We start from the raw sequence: 17,349 nt of genomic DNA, 5'->3' as shown, positions 1-17,349 counted from the left end.
AATTACAAATCAACAAATTTAAATTCCATTTTCTGTTACCGCATTCACCATATTGAGCAATAGCATTGCTTCATTGCCAAAGCATTAACAATTTATTTATCATGTTATAAATATGTTTCTTTTAGTGTGTGGCTGTATCAAAACACAAAATGGCTGAAAATATCAGGTAAATAAACTGTTAAACACACAGCACATGTCAGTCAGCTTTTGACAGAAAGAAATAGATGAATTCTACATGGAACTGCCTAACAATTGATTCTGTAATAAAGGATCCTCCATGAAATGCATTTCTGATCCATATCGTGGGGTGTAATGTTTTAAGTACTCCAATTTTAAACAATTCTAGTAAAGCAAGTATTTCAAAATAGCCATGCATGGTATTTTTAAAATTTATATAATTCAATTTTAAAAATATGACATGAAATTTTTACTTCCTCACCCACAACCCCTTTACTAAATTGACCAGTATAAATATTTTCAAGTTTAAAGAAATCTTACTCCATTCGGACAATGCTTTATATACTATTTCTGTGTTTGTTAGGTTTTCAATATATATTTTAATAATTTTTCTGTTCATTAGACAGTGTCTTTAAAATATAATTACTAATAATCTACAAAAAAAAATGCTGAATGAGAGATAAAATCCAAGAAATAACAATCTTTTACATCCGTGTAGATACTTGAATGCCACTTGGCACAATTCAGATGCCTGCCTGACTCAGGTGAGGGCTTAATAAACATAACTAAATCAAGCTGACATACTGAGGACATCAAAATAACTTTAAACTAATAGGATGCAATGCCCTCCACAGATATGCCATTTGCTGGGACTTGCTGGGCAAAAAAAAAGGCTTCAAAGGTAACAACATTGCATACTTCTCTTCTCACCCACAAAAATATGCCTAGTTGTGCTGAAATGTCATCCATCTGAAATGTTAACTTTGATTCTGTCTCCACAGATGTTTCCTCCCATGAGTACTTCCAACATATTTCAGCCTTGTTTGAAAATATAACATCCAGTGTATCTTCTTTGGGTAGAAATCATGCTTCCCGTGCATTCCAAATGAAAATTTGGACTTCTTCTGCTGTGATCGTGAAACACTTGCTGAACGCATCTCCCCTAATTCACCATACCTGGGGGTATTCTCAAATGCGGACCAAAGTGTTGTAGGCTGTTTTAATATTCACAAGTCCAAAACCCAGCAAAATATAATCTGGTTACACATTTCATGCAGGCAGCTCCCTACAACGTAATACACTCTGGCTGATAAAATACACTGATACTGTGTTATACCTATTTGACAGGCCCTTGAGCACTATCAGCTGACAGGTTGAGAGTCAGAATTACCTCTTATCATACACAATATAAATAATACTGTCTCACCAATTATGGCAGCTAGCCAGGGTTCATACATCTAAATTTGTTTTGCATAAAAGCATCAGAAGGCGAGATACAGGTGAGAGTTTAGGAGCTTTAAGATAAATAAGTTTGGTATGTTGACCTACAAGATTGAATATCTGATTACTGATCTCTTTCAAAACCTATTTATTTGATTTTACATGTTTTTTACATGTAAGACATCACATATATGATGTATTACACAGATTTATATAAATAACAGACATTATACACATACATCCATCATATGTACGTCAGGGTGAATGAACTTGGTACTTTTAAAATATGACATATATCTTTCTCCGTACCTTCACAATCTTCCTCCCCTGTATGTTATTATTTTAGAGTACTTTAGTGAACTACTCTTCTTATTGTACTCTCACTACACTCTGATAATCAGTCCTCACATGCCCTGCAAAGTAAGAGGCTGCAATCTTGGGGCTTTCCACCCCTGAAGAGGCCTCATAGCATTTGGTCTCACAAAACCTTCGATCATTAGTGTCCACCGCAGTGTATTTCTCTCAAAGACAACATTAGCAGCGCATTGTTATTTGAACTAGACTCAGATTTACAAGTAACAAATCCAACTTATTTACAGAAATTAGAACAAATGAAGAAAGGTTATTACTGTTGTGTCAATAAAAGAACTGATCTTAAAAGATATACTCTCAGCTACGGTGAATCAGTCTCTTTGCTAATATTCTCCAGCAGTTGCTTTTGATTCCATTTAACATATGACCACTGTGGTTCCCACAGTTTCATAGTTTAGTCTTTTTTCTCTCAGGCTATAGGCTGAAGTGTACCACTTGCCATGGAAATTCATGGACTCCACACTGAATCCCAGGCAGATGTGAAATTTGGCAGAAAAAAGCTACAATCTTTTCCAGGTTGAATGATCCACAGGAGGGAGTTGCTCACACTTCCAAATGATATCTTCCTGGCATAATTAACAGATTAATACTGTATGGAAGGAAAAGATAAAAACCACTTTCTGAAAGCCAGACATACTGGAGCCAGTGGCCGTGTTCACCCTTAGCTTTAAATGTATATCGTGCACAAAAACTTCATAGAAACAATTATACACTCATGTCATTGTTATACATCTGCCACCTCAAATGGAGCAGCAAGAAGATGGAGGACTTCCAACTTCCCAGACGAGAAAAAGAAACCATACATTTAAAACATGATTTTCACAACCAACAGATGTTTGATGCAAAATCAGAAATTGCTGGAAAAGCTCAGTAGGTCTGGCAGCGTCTGTGCAGAGAAATCAGAGTTCTGAGAAAGGCTCACTGGACCCAAAATGCTAACGCTGATTTTTCTCCACAGGTGCTGACAGACCTGCTGAACTTTTCCAGCAATTTCTGGTTTTGTTTTTGATTTCCAGTATCCACAGTTATTCTGATTTTTATTTAGATATTTGATGCACTTTAGAACTACTGAAGGATCTTTGCAATGTTGTCCCTTTGTGATGTAAATGTTGTGCATAGAAGACTCTCACAATCAACAACAAGATAATGACTCGATAATCTGGTTTTGTGACATTTATCAAAGAAAAACAGATTGGCCAGGAAATTGAGATTAATACCCCTGCTCTTGCAATAACGTCTTTACATCCACCAACAAGACAGATGAGGCATCGGTTTAATGTCTCATCTGGAAAGGTGACATCTCCAACAGTCCTGCTTTCTCCTTCAGTGTTACATTAAAGGGTCAACCTTGAACATAATGGTCAAAGTCCAGAGAGGAACTTGAATCCATAATTTTGTGATTCAGAAATGGAGGTTGTGACCAGTTAAGTCACAGCACATGAACAAATGCAGCAAATGAGATTTTAGTGCTCAAGAGGCAATATTTCTGCAGAAGGTCCACCAGGACATTTTCAGGTAACATTGATAATGAGAGTGGTCAAAGAAGTCAAGGTGTTGACAGTGCTTCAAGATGTTAACTAACGTCACATGGGTGAACAAAGCCAATGAAAGGATGTTCACATGACCTCTTCTGTTCACTGCATCAGCAAACTCTCATGCTTCAACACACACCCAATAGGAAATGCCTATACTTAGGAGTCACAACTAACCTCCAGTTGTTCCACCTCAATCTCACACATACTTAAATGCTGTCTGCCTCACACTCACCTCTCAATACTACTAACTGTTAAGATATAGTAGGATTGTCAAGCAAATACAGAATGACACATTCACTGATAGATTTGTCTCATGCATGAAAGGTATCCATTCATGATAGCAGAATGGGAATAATCCAGTAACAACCTAATCTGATGGAGGAGAGTGTGCTCCATATCATGGGCTGTCATTTATTTTTCTGCTTAAAATACCATTCTTTTAACAGAAAGGCACTGTAGTTAAAGTGATAATATCCTTTGACTAATGAGGTTAATTTTAAACCTGTAAGAGGCAGTTTGGATTGCAAATTTACTTTTAAACCCATAAGAAGCCTGTTGACTGCTATATCTTAACTCTTATGCTAGCAAGCAGGCTTTTTATAAAAGAGATGGAGGTCTTACAGCTTGATGGGTCTTACGCTTTGAAATAGAAAGAAGGTAAAACTGTCTCTTGTTTATTTAAGATGGAGATCTGTGCTCATAAACTTATTGAGTTGGTCACCCAAATGATCTCTGATCCAGGGCTGTCTAATTTTCAGTAGGAGTTGTTTTATAAGCAGCTAATGATGCTTACTACTGTGCTGTCTCCATAATGAGATGTGGTGGGGTATACTAATGATCTACCATGATCACAGACTGGTAATTATGTAAGCTCCTATAACAAAAGAACATGAGAACTAGGAGCAGGAGTAGCCAATTCAGCTCCTTGAGCCCGCTCCATCATTCACTTCAGTCATGGTTGGTCTCACCTCAGCTTCAACTCTCTTTCTGCCTGCTGTCCATAATTCTTCAAGCCCTAATTCTTCAAGCCCTTACTATTTAAAAATCTGTCTATCTCTTCCTTAAATTTAATCAATGTCCTAGCATGCATCTCAATCTGTAGTAGTGAATTCCACAGATCCGCAACCCTTCAAGAAAAGCAATGTTTCATCATCTCTGTTGTAAATCTGTCATCCCTTACCCGAAAACTATGACCTCTCCTTCTGGAATGCCCCATAAGAGGAAACAGCTTCTTTATGCCTTTTCTTTAACTACGCTTAGCATCTTTTATCCTTCAGTTATATCTCCAATCACTCTTCTAAATTCCAGAAACAGTAATGGCTTAAACTGGTCAATCTCTCTTCATAAGACAAAACCCTCATCTCTGGAATCAAGTGAATTAACCTCCTCTAACTGCCTCCAATATGATTACATCCCTCCTCAGGAAGTGGGCCAAGAATATGCACAATACTCCATGTGCAGTCTCACTAATGCCTAACATTCCTACTTTATCACATCATTTCTTGATCTGTAAATTGCAAAATTCCATATGCCTTTATTATTCTGAGCTGTACTTGCATGCCAGCTCTCTGTAATTCATGCACACCAGGATCCAGAACCCTCTGCACCAAAGCACTCTGAAGTTCCTCTCCATCTAGGTAATAAGTTGACTTTCTATTCTACCGACTTTAATGGATAACCTCACACTTCTCCACATTGGGGTTTCCATATCCCAATGCAACCGATGTATGGAGGCCCCTGAGCTTTGTACATTTTGTCTGCTGTAGGTGCTGTTGAAGACAAAGCTGCTGTTCAACCTTGGTGAATCCCAGGCACCCAGGCATTGCTCCTGGCTGAGCTCAATTCAGGAGACAGGTTGCCCACAACCCCTGGTGTGGAAAGACTCTGCCCAGTGATTCCCCCTCTCTGCATCTTTTGTCCCATTTGCCTCCTATGTTGCAGACCCAGAACCAGTGTAGCTACAATACCGTTACAATCTTTCTGTGCATCGGACACAATAAGTGTCTGCTCTCTGATTTAGCCTGCATGCCAAATCCAACAACTCACCACAATCCCAATGCAAAACCCACAGACGACTGCCAATCAGTTAACAGACAATTGGTCTTCTGAAAATGTGTTTTCATTGCCTGGACTGCTCAGGAGAGCATGCCAGTACTTGGTCCCTGGCGTAGTGATTGTTTGCTATAATCTAATTCAAAGGCAGAGAGAGAATTGAAAATTATACAATCCCTACAATGTGGAACCAGGCCATTTGCTCCCACAAGTCCACACCGACCCTCCTAAGAGTAACCCGCCCACACCCTTTCCCCTACATTTACCCTGACTAATGCACCTAACCTACACACCCCTGAGCACTATGGGCAATTTAGCAAGGCCAATTCACTCAATTTTGGATTGTAAGAGAAAACCGTAGCACCCAAAGGAAATCCACGCAGACTCAGAGAGAACGTTTAAACTCCACACAGTCAGTCCCTTGAGGCAGGGATCGAACCTGGGTCCCTAGTGCCATGAAGCAGTTGTGCTAACCACTGAGCCACTGTGCTTCCCTGAAGAGAGGGAATACTAAAATAAAGCAAACAATTGTGGATGCTGGAGATCTGTAATAAAAACAGAAATTGCTGGAGAAACTCAGCAGGTCTGGCAGCATCTGTGCGAAGAAAGCACAGTTGATGTTTCGATTCTAGAAACTCTTCATCTCACCTATTAGCAGTGAGAAAAAAGTGATATTTATGCTGAAGCCAAAGTTGGGAGAGGGAGGGGGATGGGAGAGATGAGTGAAAGGTGATCATGGATCCCAGAAAGGGAGAGATATATGAAAAGAGTAGGTCAACAAGGAGATTATAGATTCAAAAAGTGTAGTGCTGCAAAAGCACAGCCGGTCAGGCAACATCCGAGGAAGAGGATAATCGACCTTTTGAGCTTAACCCTTCATCAGGATGAAGAGTGGATGAAGAGCTTATGCACAAAACATTGACTCTCCTGCTTCTCGGATGCTGGCTGACTGACTGTGCTTTTCCAGCACCACAGGTTTTGTCCCTGAATTCCAGCATCTGCATTCCTCACTTTCTCCAAGGAGAATATAGATAGTAGGCCAGGGAAGAAGAGAAGCTAAAAAAGTGAAACTAAGAGCTAGGAACAGGAGAAATTTGTGAGCTGTACTTAATGTAACCCATATGTGATAATGGGCTTTCAAGTGTGATCCTGCTTCCTGTAAGAACTCCCTCCTATTCTCCCAGTTTCTTCACACCTATTGCATCAGTTCTGCCAATGCCTCCTTCCTCAAGGGGACCTCAAAAAGTTTCACCCTTTTCCTCAACCAAGCATTCCTCTCTACTGATAGGGTCTTTGACAGTTCTGCCCTCACCCCTTGCCTTCCATCCCACAATGATAGGGCTCTCTTGGGCCTCACTTAACATCCCACCAGTCTCTGCATCCAAAGGAGTGTAAGCTGCCATTTCTGTCACCTCCACTGGGATGCTACCACCAGACGCATATTCCCTCCCATTCCTTGTCAGCATTCTGCAGGGAACATTCCCTCCAGGATACTCTGGTCCATCCTCTCGCATTCCTAACATCTCCTCACACTCCTACAATACCTTCCCATGCAATCAGAGAAGGTATAATACCTGCCTGTTTACTTCCTCCGTCCTCTGCATTTCAGGTCCCAGACATAGTTGAAGCAGCAATTTTCATTCAATCTAGTATACTGTATTTCCTGTTCACAATGTGGTCTCCTCTACACTTTGGAGATGAAACACAGACAGGGTGACCACTTTGCAGAGCATCTAGGTTTGGCCTGCAAAAATAATCCTGAGCAACCAGTTGCCTGCCATTTGAGCACACTACTGTGTTCTCACACCAACATTTCTGTCACCAATCTGCCTCAATGTTCCAGTGAGCCTCAGTACAACATCTCATTCTCCAGTTGGTGACCCTGCAGCCCCTAGGACTTGGGTTCAATAAATTTGGAGCCTGATTTCATCCTTCCATTTTTTTTAACCACCCCTACATCCAGTCCTGTTAGAAATGGGTTGCTTTTCGCACAGTCACCCATTCTCACCTACTCCAAGGCCCATTATCAGATGAGAAAACTGTATCTGCAACTGGATATGTGAGCCCCAGCAGGTGCAATCTTCTCTGCCTGGTGTGACAGAAGTGTCTGGGCCTGTGGCAGAGGGGAGATGGTACAGCAGGACATCTCTGAATGTCCAAAGATGACCATCCCTGGATGCTTACTGGCACTCCTCCTCCCTGCCAGTGCACAATATCACCTCTCACTCCTTGAAAGGATGGGCCATCTGGAGTGAGATCAAGATTCCTTTGCACACTCTTGCCTAGCCAGAGAATGAATGCATCCACAGCTTGAGCCATGGAATGAAGTTCTTGATGCATAAGCAGCAGATACTAGTCATTCTGCTGGATCTGGTTCTCTATCATGACAATGCCCTGGGTTATGGAGGCAGCTATGTGCTCATCTGCTGGAGCCTCAACATCAGCCAGAGCTTGGCAGATTCCTCTGCCTTTGCCACACCCGTGCATAACCTCAGACACCTCCTCCAGATATTCCCCTGCTTTACTCTGCAAATGACGTTAGTTCATTTACGGTCGAAACCAAAACCTCATCACCTACATTGGGTTCAGTGTTGTTCTCTAGCAGCTCTCTAAGTGTCAGATACCTTGTTTCTTCCTCCTGTAGGATGGACTTATGCCAATGCTGCACTCACCAAAATATGACCCAAGCATTCTTTCATTAGATTCTCGATTGGGATGAGCCTCTCTATGCTGGTGGAGGGTGAGGATGAACAGCTTGAAGGTATGTCCTCTGAAGACTCTGACTTTTGCTTCTCAGAGAAGGACCGCAAAGTTTGTAGAGACGCGGCTGGGAAATGGTGCTCTTCTTTTGGACCTGCCTCGGGAGTGGAATCCAGAGGGTGCATGGAGAAACAAGGATTTTTTAAGTGTCACCAGCCTCAACCCTGACCCAAGATTTTATGAGGTGTTGCCATCTGATGTGCAATTAGCTTTCTCAATAGAGGATTAGAGATATTGAATCTCCCCTTCAATGTAGGCCGTTCCCTGGCAACCATGCCAGAGGGGCCGCCTGCTCTTCAAAGTGGGTGACGGGGTTTATGTTAGGAATCCCCACCCCCAACGATACTTATCCTCCAAAAAGAGAGAAGCATATAATTACGTGAGAAAGCCCATCCTGTCCCTACATGGAAGTATCTCCCATCTTTAACCCAGCTCTCCATACGTACTTAAAAAGAAAGATAAGATTCTTACCAGCAATACGATTGTGGAACAATACCAACAGAATGGATGGGGCAGAAAACTATGGCTAAGTTTAAGAATAAAACACTGTGCAAATCCATATTGGGAAAAGCAATACTGAGCTATTAGTTCCAGAACCACACACATTCTGATGGTTACTTTGGAAGGAAGGGTTGAAGGGATAGTCTTCTACTGTCTAAAAAATTACTATGTTATCGTAGACGTCTATAATGGCTATACACTTTATTGGAATCTCTTGATCCTTCAGGGTTGTTGCTATTTTCAACCTCAGGCACTGCAGTCTTTGGCCCTTCAATTACATCTGAACTATTTTTAAAGAACCACCACAATTACTGTCCGGCAACGTTCAGAAAAAGCACAAAATGCAAAATACTCAAGTACTATTTGGAATTGTTGATAATTGCTGAATGGTCATCAACAGCAAACATTCAAAAACTTCAATGGCACCATCACACTCCAGGAGAGTTGAAACATGCTTGTTAAACCTCTACCCTTTTGTAATTTTCAAAAGGGAAAACAAAACATAAAATGTGCTTGCAGTCGAGGTTATAATCTGTAAGGGTTGCTTCCTTTTAAACAGGGGATTTTCAGCTTATCATTCTCTGTTTTCACAAGGGATCACATTCCAGAGTGTTTCAACTTTCTTCTTCCCCCTTTGAAGAGCTGTCTTCAAGTCCCCTTTAGGTGTGACTTTGCATGGAGATCTTTCTCCATATAGCCACTTAATTTACATCCACAGCCAATAAAACAAAACTAAAAATATTTTGCAATTGTAAGTTAAAAATGTCCATTGTACATTGGAGTTCGGACCCATGATCATGACATTCCACAAACAAATTAAATGTTCATTTAAAAAGACTAATTAATGAGAATCGTGTTTTTTTAAAAAAAAATTCAATCACAAATTATTGACATATCACCAACAAGGCTAACATTTATTGCTGATTCCTAAATGGCCTTGAGAAGATGGTGGGGAGCTGCCCTGAGCATGATACTAAATGATTCACGCTTTTTCAATAGTCCAGTACATAGAATACCTACAGTGTGGAATGATTTGGAGATGCCAGTGTTGGACTGGGGTGCACAAAGTTAAAAATCACACAACACCAGACTATAGTCCAATAGGTTTAATTGGAAGCACACTAGCTTTTGGAGCGACGCTCCTTCATCAGGTGATCTCCTTAGGAGACAGACATGTGCTGCAACCGACAGGTACCCTTCGTTGTTCAGTACTTCCCAGGAGCTGAAAAATTACGCCATGTTCTTTGTAACCTGCAACACATTATCAATGAGGATGACCACCTCACCAAGACCTTCCCCACACCTCTACTACTTGCCTATAATCAACCGCCAAATCTCAAACAGATCGTTGTTCGTAGCAAGCTGCCCGGCTCTCAGAACAACTCCATACAACCCTGTCATGGTAGGCGCTGCAAGACGTGTCAGAGTGTGGACATAGATACCACCATTACGCGTGGGGACACCTCCCACCTTGTACATGGCAGGTACTCATGTGACTCAGCCAACATTGTCTATCTTATACGTTGCAGGCAAGGATGCTCGGAGGCATGGTACATTGGGGAAACCAAGCAAAGGCTATGACAGCGGATGAATGGGCTCTGTACAACAATCAACAGACAGGAGGGTTCCCTCCCAGTTGGGGAACACTTCAGTGGTCCAAGACATTCAACCTAGGACCTTCGGGTGACCATCCTCCAAGGTGGACTTCGGGACAGGCATCAGAGAAAGTGGCCGAGCAGAGGCTGATAGCTAAGTTCGGTACCCATAGGGAGGGCCTTGGGTTCATGTCACATTACAGGTGACCACTATTGCACTATATGATTAGATTAGACTTACAGTGTGGAAACAGGCCCTTCGGCCCAACAAGTCCACACCGACCCGCCGAAGCACAACCCACCCATACCCCTACATTTACCCCTTACCTAATACTACGGGCAATTTAGCTTGGCCAATTCACCTGACCCGCACATCTTTGTGACTGTGGGAGGAAACCGGAGCACCCGGAGGAAACCCACGCAGACACGGGGAGAACGTGCAAACTCCACTATATGCACACACAGATGCTCCTATACACACACACACACACACACACACACAGGCACTCCTATACACACATACACATGGACACACATACACACAGACGCGCACACAGGCACCCACACACACCCTTACAGACACATACACTCCCACACTCACAATGCACTCCCTCACAGATGTAAGACACTCTACACTCACTACACACACACACATACACTTTCTCACACTCACAGCCCCCAACCCAGACAGGCAGTCATACACAGACAAAGACCCAGATGCACACATATATTTTGTGGGGTGAATTTGTACTTGCAGGGTTACATTGTATTTGCTCAAAAACTGCATGCATTCATGTAGAACTCTGAGCTCAAAAACCGCATAAATTTATGTAAAACTCCGTTATCTCACTTTTTAGATTAGAATCAATCTAAACATCATGGCATAGATAGAGAACACAGGGGGCCAACACCTTCAACATATTGTCTAGCTATCACCATTGTTAACAGCTAACCCGAGAATGCAACTTTTTTAAAAAAGGTTTTGTGCTTTACATATGAAAGAAGTGAAACTATCACTGTATTTTAACAAATGAAAGACTTAACAGACAATCAATTTTTCAATGTATAATTTCAGTTACATCAGACTGTAAATTTTTGCTATAAATTCTGTGTGTTAGGATTGTGTCCTCCACTATCATCTGATGAAGGAGCATCGCTCCGAAAGCTAGTGTGCTTCCAATTAAACCTGTTGGACTATAACCTGGTGTTGTGTGATTTTTAACTTTGTACACCCCAGTCCAACACCGGCATCTCCAAATTATGGCCACCCAACTTGCACATCTTTCAAGTGTGGGAGGAAACCAGAGCACCTGGAAGACACCCATGCAGTCATGGAGAGAATGTGCAAACTCCTCAAAGACAGTTGCCCTTGGCTGGAATCAATCCCAAGTTTCTGGTGCCGTGAGGCAGCAGTGCTAACCACTGAGCCACTGTACGACCCATAATCAAAGTTGGAAACAGTTGGAAAGAAGACATGTTCAACTAAAAAGTAGATAGTAGCTGATGCCGAGGTTGGGTTGTGTGTTCATCATAGCTCCAAAACTTACATACATTGACTTTTGAGCTAAGCATTTATTTAGGCCCATTTCCCAGTGATTATTTTTTCTCTATCATGATCACCACCCATGATGGCTGATATTATGGAAATAAATTGTGTTTAAATGATATTACTTGGCCAACATAGTTTTAGGTTCATTAAAGTGGAACTGCCAGGGACAGTCCACTGGGAATGATTGTGCACTAATTCAGATTCAGATGAAAACATCAAAATTATGCAGCACAGTGATTCAGTAGTTAGTGCTGCTGCCTCACAGTGCCAGGGACTTCAGTTTGAATCCAGCCTCAGCTGATTGTGGGGTGCTCTTGTTTCCTCCCATAGTCCAAAGATGTGCGGGCTGGGTGGATTGGCCATGGTAAATACTGGGATAGGGTGGGTTTGGGTGGGACGCTCTTTGGAAGATCATTATAGACTTGACGAGTTGAGTGGCCTCCTTCTGCACTGCCGGGATTCCATGGCATAATAGATTTGTGAGGCATTCAGCCCCATTAATACATGTATTAACCATCTTGCAGAGTGAGCACTAATCTCAGAATTACATTTCAAGAAAAGCTACAAAATAGGTCATCAGTGTTTAACAAAGGAAGTTCCCATTTAAAGGAAACTGGTAATCTGGGAAAGCAAATCTCAACCATATTTTCCTGTAATGGAGACAGACTGACTTTCTGAGTCACTCAAGCACAAAGATACTAGCTAACTCCTGAATTCGAGTCCTGAGGTCATTAAGGATGCAATGGTCTGTAAATAGATTTCATTAGGGATAATCTGACACAAGTGCTGATTAATGCACTGCAAACAACAGAAAAACACTTAGTGTTTAATTTATTTCACACAACATTTAAGATTGTCCAGCAAATTTCAAACTAGTATTCTGTTACCAATAACTACCCTGACTACAATATTCCAAGTTTCTGCATGATTGAGGTTATGAGTTGATTTAAAATAAGGTTTTTGATAAATAAATTCTCTGAGAAACTTTGGACAATAAACAATTGTAACAAAAAAAGCATATCCAAGTTATTGGGTGGCCGGTTTGTAGCTTAAGGACTGTGTGTCATGCCCAATGTTATTGCAGTGTCTGCATCGACTTCATTCACTCAGCATTGTACTGGCCACAAAATGAAATAAATCAGCATTATTTTCAATCATAAATGATTCAGTTTCACCAGAGTAGCAAAGAAGAAAAGAAGCTGGTAAACCAAGCTGGCATTATAAACCATTACATAAACTGGGCAGCCTTTTAGCAACATAAGATAATGGGGTTAAACTGTTGTAACATATTCTGAGCTGACACGTTCAGAAGCACTAGTCTGAAACCTTTTGTTAGAGCAGCTGTGCACTCTGTAACCAGGCAACCACTGCCACTGTGCAAGGTAAACCTCTGTAGATATTTATGGTACTCCATGTCCAAAATTGACAAAGAATAGAATGAAGTAAACTTGTATTAAGGATTATTCAAATTCAAATTGGTAACCAATTGCTATCTTAAAAAACAAAATACAATCTTTAAATTCCTACTTTTTTTTTAAACCTTACTGAGTTGGCTTTTCAATTCTGTGATTTTTCTCTTGCTATCCACATTCTCTCATGAAGCTGTTTTGATTCGATCTTCAAGGTAATGCCTCTTTGAGCAGGGTACATGAATGCTCCAGTATGATTCACCCACCATTTTGCTGTCTCTCCATTACTCCTCGTATTAAGTCATTGGTCTCATAAATGGCCAGGAGTTCCCAAATGAGGCACATTTTCACTTTTATCAACAAGCAGACTTTCTGCTCTCCAAAGGATTCGATACCCTGTAACCACCAGCAACCAAGCCAGCAAAAAATTATGCAAAGTCATTCATGTTTTTAAAAAAAATCAACAGCGGTGTGCTTTTTCTTCACTTACACCACAAAATGCAGGGTACAATGACGTTAGATTTCTTGTTAGGGCTCTGAAGTATTCAGTGTAAATACATTGTACTTTGATGAAGGATGACAACTGTCAATTGTTTTCAGCTATTCAATGCAGACTTTTTTTATGAATTATTGCTGGATTTATATATATTCATATATAATATTAATATATAAATATGTTAATATTTATCTAATCCTTTGGAGAGCAGAAAGTCTGCTTGTTGATAAAAGTGAAAGTGTGCCTCATTTGGGGAACTCCTGGCCATTTATGAGACCAATGACTTAATACAAGGAGTAATGGAGAGACAGCAAAATGGTGGGTGAATCATACTGGCGCATTCATGTACCCTGCTCAAAGAGGCATTACCTGTTTGTATGTATATGTTAATACATAATTTAAAATATATAATAAATAACATGAATATCTACATTACCACAGATCCATGTCAATAGCTGCTGACCCAGATGCAAAAATATAGCCAACTCCTATAAAAACATCAAAACAACTAAGAATCCACTCTATTTATCTTCTCATTGGAGTTCAACTAGGCCTTCCTCTGCGACACACTATGATAAGAATTTGTGCTTTTGCTCATTTTAATATGATTAATTATTTTGGCTTTCTATAAATCAATTGTCTAAATGTATGAATTTTTCAGTATTCATCAGTTTTGAAGAGCTCTTCCCAATGGTGACACAAAATAAATTGCCTTGTGACTGTGAGGTAGAATCGTTAATTATTCTTTACCTCCTCTCTTTCATCCGGGAAATAAGTGGACAGTTGCTACATGACTGTCCCTACCCAAGACTGACCACACTTTCCTCTATATCATTCTCTATCAATGAATGGACTCTGAGGCTGTTGACATTGTCTCCAAGATTAAATATCTTGTACATTCTTCCCATAAAACAATGTTAGCTTCTGTTCATCTCTAACAATCAAACTCTCAAAGCTTATTGTTACGCCGACTTCGTAACAAGTCCCATCACACTCCAGATTCACCCTAAGTCTAAAGTTACAGTCCCAAAATATGCTAACCTTATAAACCTCATAATCATATTGCAACCCATCCTGTCAAATAGTGTAACAGTTAACTCTTTGTACCTTAACTTAAATATCTACCACTTCACCAGCAATGTAGTGCTTTTGGGTATAGCCTATATAATTATTAGCAATAAAACAATGTTTTAATGAAGCAATTAAAACAATTAAGTCCAGAAGTGAATCAAGTGATATAGATATAGAATCCCTACAGTGTGGAAACAGGTCCTTCAGCCCAACAAGTCCACACCAACCCTGCAAAGAGTAACCCACCCAGACCCATTCCCATCCTGCTCTACATTTACCCCAGACTAATAGACATAACCTACAAATCTCTGAACTCTTGGCAATTTTAACATGGCCAACTCACCTAACCTGTACATCTTTGGACTGTGGGAGGAAATCTGAGCACTCGAAGGAAGCCCATGCAGACACGAAGAGGATGTGCATACCCCACACAGACAGTTGCCCGAGGCGGGAATCGAACCCGGGTCCCTGGCGCTGTGAGGCAACAGTGCTAACCATTGAGCACAGGTAGATATTTAACTTCAATCTTCATTGCTAACCATGAAGTTTTTTCCAAAATTTGAAGGGATTGGAATCCTATTATTTTGTCTCCTGACACTCAGCAAGCCCATTTTGAGACGATGAAATGGGAGGTGGTTGGAGCTGCATTGAGAGGTTGCCCTTCCAATTCCTACCATTTACCGTTTTCCCAAGGTTGGGAAATATGGTATTTAGCAACCTGACACTCACTTAACATGATATCAGGTTTGTTATTTCAATGCCTTCCATCATTGTTAGTTTAATGGAAGAGCCAATTTCCTTATGGCAGGGGAAACCATATAAGTCAATTCTTGAGCATTGCAAAACACATTTATTCATAATGAGGCTATATGGCAAAACAGATACCTGTCAATCAGAGTGGGCTCGTTGTGGGTTGTTTACACAATTTGAGGGGATTTGTAGCTTTGTTTGATTGGCTGTTGCATGAGTTTATAAACTTCTATCTTTGAATTGATTTCTCAATCTGTATTAGTATATCTAACTAAGATCAAGAGCTGGTGAGAATTAAATATTTCTTCAGTGGGACACCTGAGTTCTCAACAGATTTAGGAGAACCTAAAAGAGGCAATCTTTCTCAAAGAGATTTTTGAATGACTTTTTTTTATTTTATCAGCATTTGTAAAACTTGACAGTGCGTAAATAGCTCACTACTTATGTACCTAGATGCTAGATGAGAGGTCATGTGTTATCCATGGGGGCCTTGGGAGGCTTGGGAGATAAATGGGGATGTGGAAGAGGATATGAGAGCCCAAACACCATGAACACAACTGGCAAGTGTCTCAATAAAAGGAGGTGGACCTTCTAACCCAATACCAGAGACATTTTTCATTTGATATTTCTTTTCTCCATCCAAACTGATTTTAAATCTTGATCTTCTGAGCCAAGATCATTTCTCACTACTGTACTGGTATCTCCTGCTCCTCAGATGCTGCCTGACCAGCTATGCTTTTCCAGTACCACACTTTTTGACTCTGATCTCCAGCATCTGCAGCCCTCACTCTCTCCCTATACTGGTTTCATGCTTTATTAACAGAGCTACCACAGCTCCTGCTCTTTGCTGCTTGTCCTTCCAAAGTGTCATTACCCTTGAATGTTTAATTCCCAGTCTGTTAATTAAAAGACTTAGACCAACGAGTGTGTGAAGTAGAATAAATGGCAATTTTATAAACAATGTGTATCATTCATTGGGAGAATTATTTGATCAGAGAATCAAAAACCTGGTAGCTGACTTTTGAGAAGGTCTAAAGAAAAACAACCAAAATCATGCAAATGGGAACAATGGAGATGTTGACGGGGTAATTTTGAATCTGATGAGTCCCAGGTTTGCAGTGAAACTGGCCCATCAAGCCGTATAGAATGAGAGAGGGGAAACAATCTTAAGCTATTGGTGATTTAATACATGTGATTTCTATACAATGAAGAACTTGACATAATATCAGGCCACTTATTCTAAAGGAGAGTCTGCACAGGATAACAAAGTCTTTTTAATAAGTAACACCAGGAGCCCTACAAAGGAAAGTAAAGAGGAAGGTATTCTAGGGCGTATCTATATTGACTTTGGTCTTGCACTTTCAGTTAATTTGGCAAACTGCAAGATAAAGCAATGCACTGTGAGGATCAGAGAAAGAGGACTTTTTAAAAGAAATATCAAATGTTGTTGTTCATAACAGCTATTCTCTGGGTCTTGTTACATCCCCAAAAATTTTAATAAAGGCAAGCACTACTTGTCATGGTTATATGTTTTGGCTCTTTAGTTTATTCTATCTTGTCTTATATGCAGGTTCAATTCAACATCTCATCATATTGTTTGTTTAATTATAATGTAACTAGTTTACATAAATTCACTTCTCCGGCCTAAAGATTTACATTGATCAGTTGTAACATCCTTAGTACCAATTTAGCTGTGATAAGCTATTTCAGCAAGTTCTGGGATTTTGTAAGTGATATAAAACTCAAGAATGCATAAAATATTTGCAACAGTTTAATAATAAATCTCAGTCTATTTCCAAATTTCTCACATATACTACTTCACCATCTCTTGATCTAAAATTGGATTCTGCAGAAAAATAGT

This window comes from Hemiscyllium ocellatum, chromosome 32 (genome assembly GCF_020745735.1).
Source record: "Hemiscyllium ocellatum isolate sHemOce1 chromosome 32, sHemOce1.pat.X.cur, whole genome shotgun sequence".
In the NCBI taxonomy this organism is placed as follows: Eukaryota; Metazoa; Chordata; class Chondrichthyes; order Orectolobiformes; family Hemiscylliidae; genus Hemiscyllium; species Hemiscyllium ocellatum.
Note: the sequence above shows the minus strand (reverse complement) of the source record.